The sequence below is a fragment of the Gossypium hirsutum genome, chromosome D02 (genome assembly GCF_007990345.1).
Source record: "Gossypium hirsutum isolate 1008001.06 chromosome D02, Gossypium_hirsutum_v2.1, whole genome shotgun sequence".
NCBI lineage: Eukaryota > Viridiplantae > Streptophyta > Magnoliopsida > Malvales > Malvaceae > Gossypium > Gossypium hirsutum.
The window spans coordinates 23,838,732-23,854,594 of record NC_053438.1 but is presented as its reverse complement, the minus strand read 5'-3'; the positions used below and the strand labels follow the sequence as shown (position 1 = coordinate 23,854,594).

Genomic DNA, 15,863 nt, shown 5'->3' with positions numbered 1-15,863 from the left:
CTAATCCACATGTGCCGATTTCATACATGTATATTCAACAATTTAAACCGAATGTATATACACATTTACGTAAATATCCAGTTGCATATATATATAATCATATGTTTAATAATTTTTATAACCGAATGTGTATACATCTTTATTACCTGTATACATCCAAATGCACATATATACCAATAACATTATATAATCATTTGTATATATATATAACAACCGCATATCACCATAAGTAATTATAAATTCCAACAATCGCTTTTCCAAAAAACGCCGCTAAAGACCAAGACCTTTAGCAGCGCTTTTCCAAAAAACGCCGCAAATACCGAGACCTTTAGCGGCACTTTTCTCGCAAACACCGCTAAAAACATGACTTAAAAATATTTAATTAAATAATATTTATTTCTATCATAAATATTATATTATGTTTTATTTTTAAAATTAAACTTTAAACTTTAAGGATAAAAATATTAAATTAAAATTTCTATTAAAATATATAAAATTAATGAATTTAAATTAAGAAAAATAAAACAAGTTACATTCTATATTAGAATTACATAAGAAATTGTTTACATTCTATATTAGAATTACATTAGAATACATAAGTTCTGTTTACAAGTTACATTCTATATTAGAAAATTGTTTACATGTTACATTCTCTCATGACCAACTCTCATCAACTCTTTAAGGGATCTTTTTTCCCTTAACTCGGTGTAACCGAGTTGCAACAACAGGTGGTTTATCCATACTTTTCTTGCCATCCCACATGTAAACATCACCTATAGCAGTAGCAGTTGCAGCCCAGTACTTACCAGCAGAAATGCTTACGATTGTTTTCTCACAAAGGGAATATAGCTGTACAATTCATCCAAATGAAGTAAATAAAAGCTTCACTCCAGGGGAAGTTAAAATCAACAAAGACAATGGAATAGAACCTGTTGGCATCTAAGATGAGGATCTGAGGAAACCCAATAAAATAATGCTCCATCTTCAGTAATACCCATGCTATGTACCATTCCGGAAGCTATTGCAACCACAGAACCCAAGTACAGTCAAGGCCTCAAGGGCATAGATGAAGGCTACTACAGCAGGCTCAGAAATATGAATTTCCAAATGCTATGTTTGGAAATATGAATTTGAGAATTTGGATTTAGATTTCATTTCCTACATTAATTGTGAGAATAAATGGATCATTATGCATAAAATAATTAAAATTATGATTATGTATTTAAAGATATAAAACATGAATATCAAAATAAGAAAGATCCATAGGAATTTCAAATTCATCACTTATACGGGCATCCCACAATCCATAAATTTCAAAAACAGTCATGGATGTTAAACTTACTAGTTCTTTATCATTCACTTACACCATATTGAAATTCAAATCCATTTTCTGAAACTCAGATTCCTAAGTACAACCTAAGTGAACTTTTCACAGCTATCAATTATTTTATGCCTTGTATGTTATATCATGACAGACAGCTCCAGTCCATCTCTTTTGTCAATTGTTTAGTCCCAATTTTGTTTAGCATTCAGTACCTTTTACATATAAACTCAACATACAACAACAAAATCCATTTCTCAACATGTAAGCATTTGCAACACAAGTAACACTGAACAGATATTCGCACCAAGAAATTAATGATTCCTCATAATCATAGCAAAGACATACATTTTTGGGCAAAGAAAAACCTTCAGGAACCATAAAACAATGGCTAAGACAGTACTTCTCCCACATAGCAAGCCGCTTATCCAAACTTGATTGAATCATATTGCGAATATAATTAACTCCCTAAAAAGAAACAAAGAGTCGAAAAGCTTAACGTGCAATAAGGAATATCACAAAATTGTTTTTTCTCCTGCATTTTCTAGTCCTCAACTATATTTTTTCAAATCAATAATGTTAAAATTTATTGTATGTTTGGAAAACATGAGCTTGACAATTTGAACTTAGATGTCATTTGTTATATTAACTTTGAGAATGAAAATACATAAATTAGTTCATATTCATTGTAATTATATATTTGAAAGATGGGTATGAATTTCAAATTCACCAAAATATAAGCATCAAACAAATCAATGAATTTAAAAAATAATCATAAATACTACATCTAATGTGTTTAATTACCTAATAACTACTGTGATTAAAATCCAAATCCATCTTTTGAAATATAAATTCCAAATCCAACCTTTTTTAACTTATTTTCATTCAAGAATTTGGGGGGAAAAGATGAACACGTACTTGAATTCAATAAACAGTAATCAACATGAGATGCATGATTGACGAAATTAAATCATATGTATTTTTAATTTAAGGCAAATTAATTTTCGTAGCAACTATAATTAGCAAAATTTTGAAAAATATAAATCATTTTCAGCTCTAACAAATCAACATTTCTAAACTCAGAGTAATAATACTTTACTTTTACAAAATGAAAGAGAAATTCCAGGTTACCTTGGTTAGTTCTTGGGAGCAATCGGTAACTTCGACTTTCAAAAGTTTGGAACCTTCTCTGCACGTTTTCAACAAAATTTTACTAACCTTTCTTGAGTGAACTCATAGAAAAAAAATTTAAAAAGATTAATAGAAATTGAGAATGGGGAGAGAGAGCTTATGCAATAAAAAAATTTTAAAAATTAAAAATGAAGGTTATGCAATAAAAACTCACTTTCGCAGGTTGTCTGTGATTAGCATCTAAATTAGAAGGGAAACATGATATTTCATTTTTCAACTTGGGCAATAATATAGATGAATTAAATTAAATGATTCCTTTCAATATTAGCTTTAAATCTGATCAAAAAGGGAAAAATGGATAAATAATGAGTACCTATTCTAAGTGGAATATATGGATACCAAGTTGTGAAAGTATACCAAGTTGGGATTGCACTCCTATTGAACTTATACTGCACCTAAAGTTTCCCCTGTCGAAAAGGGAAAAATCAGAGGTTCGACTATAAAACCATAAAACATTATATGGAAAACAAGCATGGAATGATGAGCTTATACGCAAAAGAGATGAATAATTAGGGAGTGTTACGAACTACAGCTACAATCATAATACGTCAAGTACATAAAGGACCATTGAAATTTAAACATAGCCACAATCATAATTTCAGATAGATGCATAGACGATCTAAAGCTACAAAGGAATCTTGGGTTTTTCTTGCTATTAAACCAGCATAAAACATAGGATATCCATAAGGTTTTATGGTAGAAATTTGTGTTACAATGCTTGAAGATGGTATTCCGAAGAGGAGAACTTACAACCAAGTAAGAAACAGTTTTAATTACTAGCATGTTTGTAAGCTGCTGCAAGAACTATATCACCAGAAATACTAGCATGTATGATTTGTGCAATTATATCCTTGTTGGTCTAATAAATATGTTAAGGTTAAAGTATTAACTAGCAACCCGCTAAAGAACAAATAATCACATTTTGAATTAACCTAGGTATTTCAGCACATTCAGCAACCTATATGTCTAAATAGTATAACCTCAACCCAAACAGAAATTATTCACCATAAAAAACATAAACGGTATTTTAGGGTGTTGTATTTGTTCTTGTCCTGATTAATCCTGCGAAAGTAGACATTCCAATCTGCTTTATAATGTGACTCCAGTCACCTGGGGTACCTGTAAAAATATCTTATATTAAATTGAAGACTTAAGAATACATGTTTTCCTCCTCTCATTCAAAGTCCAAGATCTTATATTGAATATGCTTTTTTTAAATAAAAAAAAATCTCCCTGTAATAAATGAATGTATCAATTGTTTCTCCAAAAATATCTTAAACTAATCAACTTATTAACAGCAGCAATGCATTCACTGCATGGTTCTTTTGTAGTTAGTTTTGCTAAAGAAGAAGCAGATAGAATAGATATAACTAAAAACAAAAGCTGTTGAGCAGCATCTGGTGGGGTCAGTCCTGGTTCTTCCATTCTTACTAACCATATCTGAAAAAGAACTTCTTTGCAGACTTTCAATGGATAAAAATTTACTAAACAAACATGAACTTTTACAAGAGACCACCAAACCATTAAACTCAAATTTCATAAAAAAAGATGGAAAGAAAAAGTAAGAACTTACAAAAAATTATATTTCAAGCTAAACCTAAATAAGTGCTTTATATGAGTCAATGAAACCTTTCCTTTTATATCTATGGTCCAAATTGTGCAATAAAACGTAAAAGAAAAACGAAATTCATATATGAACCAAGCTTCATACAAATCTTTAGCAAACTAAGTCCTCAATATTTTTTTAACAAAAAATCAAATTTGGAAATCAAGAATAGCTCAAATTTCTACACTGTAACAGAAAAGCTAAAAGTAATTAAATTACCACTGGGATTCGAAAGAACAAAACTCGACATCACCGATGCCGTTGATTGAAACCGGAGAAAACTCAGATCTGGAGAGAGATTTCAAATAAACCAACGGCGAGATCACAAGTTTTCAAGTAAGCACAAAAACAAAAAACCGAATACGAGTAACAAACTTATTCGATAATTGCAACAGCTCACTGAGTAATCGACGGTGGAGATAATAACATCACCAGAATCAAAACTCGTACGCAATGACTCGGACTCGTAGAGTTACCGAGTCCAAGAACTTCAACTCAAAAAAAAAACTCAACCTCCAAAACGCCAAAAAAAATTGAAACAGAGGAGAAAAGAAGTTGATTGTCTAATTGTTTGTGGAACTGAAAAAAAACCGTTGGCTTTAGCTTTGGGAGTGAAGACGAAAGACCTGGCGAGATTTGTAAAGGAGACGGGTAGAAAACGCCATGAGAGAGCTCAATCAAACTTCTATTTGGGAGTAGGGTTTCTAGTATTTGTTTTGGGAATCTGCTTGCTCAATCAAAAACCTAAAGGGTGTTTTGAGCATCCCGATTTTAGGGGGAAAAATTAGGGGTTTTAGGGGGGAAAGATGGGGATAAAACCGCCCCATATTTTTAAGAAATAATTTTTGCCGTGTTTTTTAAAAAAGCGCCACTAATCCTCTGTCTATAGCGGCGCTTTTTAAAAAGCGCCGCTAATGCCACCAAAGCTCAATGCGTTGTGCTAATTTTTTTTGCGTAGTGTTTTAAAAAGCGCCGCTAATGCTTGATCTATATCGGCGTTTTCAAAAAGCGCTGCTAATGTCTCATCTATAACGGCGTTTTTATAAAAGTGCCGCTAAGGCCATCAAAGCTCGACGGTTCTTTTGCGGCATTTTTCAAAAGCGTCGCTAATGCTCGACCTATAGTGGCGCTTTCCAAAAAACGCCGCTAATGCTAGTTCTATAGCGGCGTTTTTTAAAAAGCGCCGCTAATGCTTGATCTATAGCGGCGTTTTTAAAGAAGCGCCGCTAATGTGATATCTATAGTGGCGTTTTTTATCCAAACGTCGCTAAAGGTGCCGCTAAAAACCTGTTTTGGTGTAGTGTTTTATTAATTGTATATACCGAAAGCATACAATTATATTTAACCAATGCAAAACCCGAATGTAGGTGTATACTTACCAAGTATGTAAAGACTGAATGTTTATGTATTCATCAATTTCATATAATCAAAATCATAGATATATCAATTGAATATTCTCACATAATTTGAACAGATTCAACGGCACTTAGCCTGCTAGGTTTTAAAACCTGATTCAGTACACCAGCTCTTAGCCTGCTAGACTTATAGTCCGAAATATATCACCGGCATTAAGCCTGCTAGACGTAAGGTCTGAATTATTTCACCGGCATTAAGCCTGCTAGGCACATAGCCTGAATAACTAAGATGCAAAGTTAATCTTTCATATAAATCTTCATAATACACATAGATCTTTCTCAAAAACTATATCTCAATAAGAATTATTTTATATTCAACTCTTCATAGCAACCTCACATTCGAACCATATATACATATTTCATAACATTAAATTCAACTCAAGAAACTCAAATCCTATTTTCGATTCACATGTATAATTATATGTAATTATTAACATTAAATTCAACTCAAAGAAACTTGTATCTTACATTCTAACCTCTTATATATATATTTCATATCATTTCATTCAATTCAAAACATTGCATCATTTATTTGAACCACATACATACATACAATTTATATCATTAAATTCAACTCAAAGAATTTGTATTACACATTCGAACAATATCATATATTTATATAATTTATGCTATTAACTTCATCTTATTAAACTCAAGCATGCATAGTATAACATATACAATATTTGTAAAATAAAATTTCAACCTACCAATTTCAACTTGTATATCCGACTAACAATAAGAAAATAACAAATCTAACTCAACTTATTAAACTTAAAACATACATTCGGCTAACATGTTTATATAATTCATAAAATCAAATTCAGCTTATAGAACATAAAATTCAGCTTATAGAACATATATATATTCTAATTTAATGACATATATTTTCTATTAGACTTACCTCGTACGATGGAAAATCGAAGTCGGACGATTATTCGACTAATTTGGCTTTTCCCCGATCTAACTCCGATTTCTTTGGTTCTCGATCTAAATATATTCAAAATAAGATAATTTATTTATTAACTATTTTGCCCCTAATATTTACACTTTTTGAAATTTACTCCCTATTGCATAAAACACAATTTATACAAAATTTTCCCATAACACACAAGGGCCGAATATTCATGGTTCTCATACAAGTCCACACATTGCATTTATTTCACATTTTAGTCCCCCAAAAATTTAATTTCACAATTTAGCCCTATTTACTCAATTTCACTAAAAATTCCAATACAAAACATATTAATCTATCACATATCTTTCATTTTTCATCATCAACTATCACAAAGTCCAAGCATTCATCAATGGCACATTTCAAAATCATCAACAATTCACAAAATTAAAACATGGGTTTTGAAGAACACAAAACAATGATCTCAAAAACGTAAAAATTATTAAAAACCAAACAAAGAACTAACCTCAATCAAGCTTTTATATGACCGAATATAGCTAGGCTTTCTTTCTTTTCCTTTTGTTTACTTTCGGCTAAGGAAGATGACAATAACCTTGAATTTTTCTTTGTTTTTAATTAACATATATTAGTTTGTTTTATTTATTTACCTTATTAACCTTTAATAAATAATTTATATTTCATATAACATAAGGATATAATTGTCCATAGCCACCCACTATCATTTCAAATGGTCTAATTGACATTTAAGACCCCATTTTTGAAAAGACAACAACAATTAGGTATTTTTAGATTTAACCCCTAAATTTTTATTTTACACAATTAAACCCTTTTTATCAAATTGAACATTCAAACGATTAAATTTCCAAACGAATTTTTCACACCTATAACTTAACATATAATAGACTCAAAAAATAATATTAAAATATTTTTCTGATTCGAATTTGTGGTTCCGAAACCACTGTTCCAATTAGGGTCAAAACCGGGTTGTTACAACTCTCCCCCTTTAGGGATTTTCGTCCCCGAAAATTCTTACCGATGAATAGGTTTGGATAACGCTCTTTCATCGTATCTTCTGACTCCCAAGTTGCTTCTTCAACTCCGTGTTTATGCCACAATACTTTAACTAACGGAATTTTCTTATTTCGTAATTCTTTGATCTCACGAGCCAGAATGCCAATCGGTTCTTCTTCATATGACATATCAGAGTTAATTGCAATCTCTGTCGGACTAATCACATGTGAAGGATCAGATCGGTATCTACGGAGCATCGAAACATGAAATACATTATGAATCTTTTCTAACTCGGGCGGTAACATCAATCTATAAGCAACTGGTCCAACACGCTCTATAATCTCATACGGTCCAATGAATTTCGGACTCAATTTGCCTTTACGACTGAATCTGAGTATTTTCATCCACGGTGAGACTTTCAAAAACACTTTATCACCGATCTAAAATTCTATATCCTTTCTTTTCAAATCCGCATAAGATTTCTGACGGTCCGATGCTGATTTTAGACTATCCCGAATCACTTTCACTTTCTGTTCAGTCTCTTTAATCAAATCAACCCCGTGTATCTTATTTTCACTGAGCTCGGTCCAATACAATGGTGTACGACATTTACGACCATACAAAGCCTCGTAAGGTGCCATTTTGATACTAGATTGAAAGCTATTATTATAAGCAATTCAACCAAAGTTAAGTATCGTTCCCACGTCCCTTCAAACTCGAGAATGCAACATCTCAACATATCCTCAAGTATTTGAATGATTCGTTCAGATTGACCATCTGTCTGCGGATGGAATGCTGTGCTAAAATGTAGTTTCGTACCTAAAGCATCTTGTAGCTTCTTCCAAAATCGCAATGTGAATCTCGGATCTCTGTCTGAAACAATAGAAATAGGCACACCATGCAATCTCACAACTTGAGAAACATACAATTCAACAAGTTTATCGAGTGGGAAATCCGTGCGAATCGGTATAAAGTGTGCCGATTTTGTCAACTTATTAACAATAACCCAGATTGCATCTTTCTTACTCGGTGTCAACGGTAAACCGGATACAAAATACATCGTAACTCGATCCCATTTCCATTCAGGTATCATGATCGGCTGAAGCAATCCAGATGGTACTTGATGCTCAGCTTTTACTTGCTGACATATTAAACATTTCGAAACAAAGTTAGAAATGTCTCGTTTCATACCATGCTACCAATAGTGCTGTTTCAGATTGTTATACATTTTCGTGCTACCCGGATGAACAGAAAATCGACTATTATGAGCTTCATTCAAAATTATTTGAATTAACTCTGAATTTTTTCGGAACACATAATCGGTTTCTAAATCTCAAACAATCCTCAGCATCAACTAGAAACTCTGAATCAACATTTAAGTCACACTGAGTTCGTTTTACAATTAAATCATCATCGACTTTCTGAGCTTCACAAATCTATCGAACAAATAACGATTTTGCTTCAACTCAGCTACTATCACACCATCATCAGACATAGCCATATGTGCGTTCATTGCACGCAAAGCAAACAGTGATTTTCGACTTAGGGCATCAGCAACAACATTAGCCTTTCCCGGATGATAGTCAATCACAAGCTCGTAATCTTTTAGAAATTCTAACCATCGGCGCTGTCCCAAATTCAGATCTTTCTGAGTCATCAAATACTTCAGGCTTTTGTGATCGGAATAAACATGACATTTCTCACCAAACAGATAGTGGCGCCATATTTTCAACGCAAATGCAATAACGGCCAATTCCAGATCGTGCATTGGATAGTTCTTTTCGTGCGGCTTTAACTGCCTCGAGGCATAGGCTACAACCTTGACTTCCTGCATCAAAACACAGCCCAAACCATTGAAAGATGCATCACTATAGATAACAAACTCTTTACCCGATTCTGGCTGAACCAAGAAGGGAGCTTCGGTCAAAAGAACTTTCAACTGATCAAAGCTTTCTTGACACTTTTCTGACCACTCAAACTTAACATCTTTTTGTAATAATTTTGTCATCAGGGTCGCAATCATAGAGAACCCTTTCATGAACCGTCTATAATAACCAGCGAGCCCCAGAAAGCTTCGAACTTCTGAGACATTTTTCGAAGGTTTCCAATCAAGTATAGCTGAAATTTTACTTGGATCAACCCGAATACCTAATGCTGATACAACATGGCCAGAAAACTGACTTCACGTAACCAGAACTCACATTTACTAAACTTTGCATACAACTGTTTATCTCGTAAAGTTTGTAACACAAGTCTCAGATGTTCGGCATACTCGGTTTCGTCACGAGAGTAGATCAAAATGTCATCTATAAATACTACCACAAACCGATCCAAATACTGTCTAAAGATCCGATTCATCAAATCCATGAAAACAGCAGGTGCATTAGTAAGTCCAAAAGGCATAACAAGAAACTCATAATGTCCGTACCTTGTTCGAAAAGCAGTCTTTGGCACATCAGAGTCTTTAACTCGTAATTGATAGTAGCCTGATCTCAAATCTATCTTCGAGAACGCAGTAGCCCCTTTCAACTGATCGAACAAATCATCAATCCGGGGTAGCGGATACTTATTCTTTATAGTCACCTTATTGAGTTGTTGATAATCAATGCACATTCTCATCGTTCCATCTTTCTTTCTCACAAATAGAACTGTGCCCCCCTAAGGAGAGAAACTCGGTCGTGCAAAACCTTTATCAGTCAACTCCTGCAACTGTGCTTTCAATTCTTTTAATTCGGTCGGTGCCATACGATACGGAGCTATCGAAATTGGAGTCGTCCCCGGTACTAACTCAATACCAAACTCTACTTCTTGAATAGGTGGTAAACCAGGTAATTCTTCAGGGAACACATTTGGATATTCACATACAACAGGTACTGATTCAATCTTCTTTTCTATCACTTTACTATTAAGAACATATGCAAGATAAGCTTCACAACCTTTTCTCACATACTTCTGAGCTAACATAGAGGATATCACTGCCGATAAACCATTCAGATCATTAGATTCAATCCGAATAATCTCGTCATCCGGGCATCTTAAATCAATAGTCTTCCTTTTGCAGTTAACCACAGCATCGTGTAAAGTCAACCAATCCATACCCAAAATTATATCAAACTCGTCAAATGGCAATAACATCAAATCAACCATAAAACACAAATCTCGAATCATCAACGGACAATTCTTACACACTTTGTCAACCAACACACACCGGCCTAGGGGGTTTGATACTTTAATTACAAACTCAGTAGACTCAACAGGTAGAGTCTTACTGAATACTAAGGTCTCACACATATAAGAATGAGTCAAACCAGGATCAATCAACGCAATAACATTAGTATCATAAAGAGTGAAAGTACCAGTAATAACATCTGGAGAAGAAGCCTCCTCTCGAGCTCGGATGGCATATGCTCTGCCAGGTGCATCAGCCTCAGATTGAACTGCTGTGTCCTTTGTCCCTCTCTGACTACCACTTACATTACCCAAGTGCCTTGGCGGTCTACCCCGTACTGACACATTACTCGGTCTGGTATTCTGCACAGTATTTTGATCAGCTACCATCGGACACTCTCGAATGAAATGATCCTTTGAATCACACTTAAAGCAAGACCGATCATATAATCTGCAATCTCCAGGATGCCATTTCCCACAATGCTTGCATTCTGATCTATTTTGTCGAACACTACCAACGCTAGCAACTGAAGTAGCTCTTGAACTCATAGGGGGTCGATCTCGATCATATTTAGGAAACCCTGTAGTAGCTTTAGATCGGCTATGATCCTCTCTGGATTTCCTTCAGGCCGACTGGAATGATTTACTAAATGATCTTTTACGAGAATCTCGAGCTTTATAGTCAGCTTTTCTCTTCTCTTTCCCGAGTTCCTCGGCTTTACAAGCTCGTTCAACAAGTACTACGAACTCTTTTATCTCAAGTATGCCAACTAACAGTTTAATATCTTCATTCAGCCCATCCTCAAATCTTTTACACATAATAGCTTCAGTCGAAACACACTCTCGAGCATATCTACTGAGTCTCACAAATTTCCGCTCATATTCTGTCACTGTCATCCGACCCTGTTTCAATTCAAGAAATTCCTTGCGTTTCTGATCAATGAATCTCTGACTGATGTATTTCTTACGGAACTCAGTCTGAAAGAATTCCCAGGTCACTCGCTCTTTCGGAACCACCGATACTAGTGTATTCCACCAGTGATATGCAGTGTCCCGTAGCAAAGATATGGCACATTTCAAGCACTCATCAGGGGTGCAAGATAACTCATCAAATACTCGAATAGTATTATCGAGCCAGAATTCAGCTCGCTCAGCATCATCATCATCAGTAGCTTTGAACTCTTCGGCCCCGTGTTTTCAAATTTTATCAACATGAGGTTTAAGTAATCTCATCGAATCACTTACTTGAGGTATAACAGGAAACAAAGATGGATTAGTCGGGGGTGGAGGTTGTTGTGCAACCAGATTACTTTGGACATATTGAGTAAACCAGTCATTCATCATTTGGAAAAAGGCTTGTTTAGCCTCTCCCTCCTGGTTACTCAAGGTCGGTCAAGAGTCCACCGGTTCTGTCCCTTGCACGGGAGCAGGTGCTATACTCTCAACATCATCGGTTACGGCTAGTTCGGGATCCATTATTATACGAAAACACATTTTTAGATGTCAGCAGTCATCACACTATCTCAGTATAAAAATATGGCATGTATAGCTAGACTCATACACGCTACGTTAGTCCGAGAATCGACTAAACTGTAGCTCTGATACCAATAAAATGTAACACCCCTAACCCTTATCCGTCGCTGAATTAGGGTTACGAGGTATTTTCAAACAAACACAACCATTTTTTTCTTAAAAACCAAACTGATCACAAACATGGAAATTAAATCATTTTCGCATAGTTATTTATAATTTACAAACCAATCTAACTAACATCATACTCAAACCTATACATGCCATAAGATCGAGTTCAAATTTTTAACAAAATACCAAAAGAAGTCGATAGTGTGATAGACTATGCTGATGATCCCCGAGCTCGTAAGCGTCGCCAAAATCTATAAAACAAATGGACAAAAACAATCAAAGTAAGCCTTTATAGCTTAGTAAGTTTATAACATATCTAAAATACATATAAACAAACATATGTATAATCATTATATGCTTAAAATCAAGTTACATACATAATCACTAATTGCATAAGAAATTTCCAAATATACTTATCATTAGCATTTCATTAAATGCATGTCTATGATCTTTCAAATACATATGTCAAAAGCTTATATTTTTACTTATCAACTACATGAATCAAATGCACATTTATACTTCTAATCCACATGTGCCGATTTCATACATGTATATTCAACAATTTAAACCGAATGTATATACACATTTACGTAAATATCCGGTTGCATATATATATAATCATATGTTTAATAATTTTTATAACCGAATGTGTATACATCTTTATTACCTGTATACATCCGAATGCACATATATACCAATCACATTATATAATCATTTGTGTATATATATATAACAACCGCATATCACCATAAGTAATTATAAATTCAACAATCGCATATTACCTAATATACATATGCTTTTATTAATTGTATATACCAAAAGCATACAATTATATTTAACCAATGCAAAACCCGAATGTAGGTGTATACTTACCAAGTATGTAAAGACTGAATGTTTATGTATTCATCAATTTCATATAATCAAAATCATAGATATATCAATTGCATATTCTCACATAATTTGAATAGATTCAACGGCACTTAGCCTGCTAGGTTTTAAAACCTGATTCAGTACACCAGCTCTTAGCCTGCTGGACCTAAAGTCCGAAATATATCACCGGCATTAAGCCTGCTAGACGTAAGGTCTGAATTATTTCACCGGCATTAAGCCTACTAGGCACATAGCCTGAATAACTAAGATGCAAAGTTAATCTTTCATATAAATCTTTATAATACACATAGATCTTTCTCAAAAACTATATCTCGATAAGAATTATTTTATATTCAACTCTTCATAGCAACCTCACATTCGAACCACATATACATATTTCATAACATTAAATTCAACTCAAGAAACTCAAATCCTATTTTCGATTCACATGTATAATTATATGTAATTATTAACATTAAATTCAGCTCAAAGAAACTTGTATCTTACATTCTAACCTCTTATATATATATTTCATATCATTTCATTCAATTCAAAACATTGCATCATTTATTTGAACCACATACATACATACAATTTATATCATTAAATTCAACTCAAAGAATTTGTATTACACATTCGAACAATATCATATATTTATATAATTTATGCTATTAACTTCATCTTATTAAACTCAAGCATGCATGATATAACATATACAATATTTGTAAAATAAAATTTCAGCCTACCAATTTCAACTTGTATATCCGACTAACAATAAGAAAATAACAAATCTAACTCAACTTATTAAACTTAAAACATACATTCGGCTAACATGTTTATATAATTCATAAAATCAAATTCAGCTTATAGAACATAAAATTCAGCTTATAGAACATATATATTCTAATTTAATGACATATATTTACTTTTAGACTTACCTCGTACGATGGAAAATCGAAGTCGGACGATTATTCGACTAATTTGGCTTTTCCCCAATCTAACTCTGATTTCTTTGGTTCTCGATCTAAATATATTCAAAATAAGATAATTTATTTATCAACTATTTTGCCCCTAATATTTACACTTTTTGAAATTTACTCCCTATTGCATAAAACACAATTTATACAAAATTTGCCCATAACACACAAGGGCCGAATATTCATGGTTCTCATATAAGTCCACACATTGCATTTATTTCACATTTTAGTTCCCCAAAAATTTAATTTCACAATTTAGCCCTATTTACTCAATTTCACTAAAAATTCCAATACAAAACATATTAATCTATCACATATCTTTCATTTTTCATCATCAACTATCACAAAGTCCAAGCATTCATCAATGGCACATTTCAAAATCATCAACAATTCACAAAATTAAAACATGGGTTTTGAAGAACACAAAGCAACGATCTCAAAAACGTAAAAATTATTAAAAACCAAACAAAGAACTAACCTCAATCAAGCTTTTATATGACCGAATATAGCTAGGCTTTCTTCCTTTTTCTTTTGTTTACTTTCGGCTAAGGAAGATGACAATAACCTTGAATTTTTCTTTGTTTTTAATTAACATATATTAGTTTGTTTTATTTATTTACCTTATTAACCCTTAATAAATAATTTATATTTCATATAACATAAGGATATAATTGTCCATAGCCACCCACTATCATTTCAAATGGTCTAATTGACATTTAAGACCCCATTTTTGAAAAGACAACAACAATTAGGTATTTTTAGATTTAACCCCTAAATTTTCATTTTACACAATTAAACCCTTTTTATCAAATTGAACATTCAAACGATTAAATTTCCACACGAATTTTTCACACCTATAACTTAACATATAATAGACTCTAAAAATCATATTAAAATATTTTTCTGATTCGAATTTGTGGTTCCGAAACCACTATTCTGATTAGGGTCAAAACCAGGTTGTTACATAAATGGTTTAAATGATGTGTTGACGGCTTGGACAGATGCAAATTGACCAAATGGCAAGGCATGTACCTATTATGCACTCTAAATTGCCTTATATGTAAATTTGGAATGTTGAGAAAATTAATTATGGATAAGTGTGCTAGCATAGGTGATTGCTTTGGATGTCAAAGCATGTTAATGTATAATCTTGTGTGTTTGAGCATGAAATCTTGAATTGGAATGAGTAATTGAGTGTCAAAGTGTCAAATATAATTACTATAATTTTTTGCAATACTGCAGGGTGTTGTCGTGATGAGCTCTTCATGTTGTTGTGAAAAGCATTCGTCGTTGCGATGTCATTTATCACATCATCGGGATGAAGGCACTTCTACAGGCGACGTCATGAGATGAAAAATCGCGTCATCTCGACATGGCTGGTAAGTGAACTGGGCATGTTTTGTAACCTTTACAAATAAGTCTTGATTTTTATACGATAAAATTAGAGGCCTTAAACAACACGAAATGTTTTGAAAATTTATATGACTTGGTTAAATACTTTGTATGAGAAGCAATTGTATGCGAAGTTTAGTAACTGCAATTTTTGGCTTTGAGAAGTTTGGTTTCTAGGGTATGTGATTTCAGCGAATGATATACGCGTTGATCCAAGCAAAATATCCTCCATTATAAATTGGAATCCACCAAGAAATGTTTCTGAAGAAGGTTATTATAGGAGGTTTTTCAAAAACTTCTCAATGATTTCTCTACGAATGACAAAGCTATTATAGAAGAAGGTTATGCTTAATTAGTT

At 33.2% G+C, this 15,863-nt stretch overlaps 1 long non-coding RNA gene across 29 annotated transcripts; it reads right to left on the bottom strand.

The window, feature by feature from the left end:
* Positions 1-573: 573 nt before the first annotated feature.
* Positions 574-4,934, bottom strand: LOC121214693 (uncharacterized). Of its 29 annotated transcripts, none has more exons than XR_005910347.1 (8): positions 4,494-4,929; positions 4,338-4,406; positions 3,518-3,631; positions 2,826-2,919; positions 2,453-2,510; positions 1,670-1,789; positions 930-1,158; positions 574-849 (listed from the first exon to the last, which is right to left on the bottom strand). It is a non-coding gene; the product is annotated as an uncharacterized lncRNA (long non-coding RNA). The 29 variants fall into 29 exon arrangements; XR_005910348.1 differs by having other exon boundaries at positions 4,519-4,929; XR_005910334.1 differs by having other exon boundaries at positions 4,338-4,928.
* Between the last annotated feature and the right edge of the window lie 10,929 nt (positions 4,935-15,863).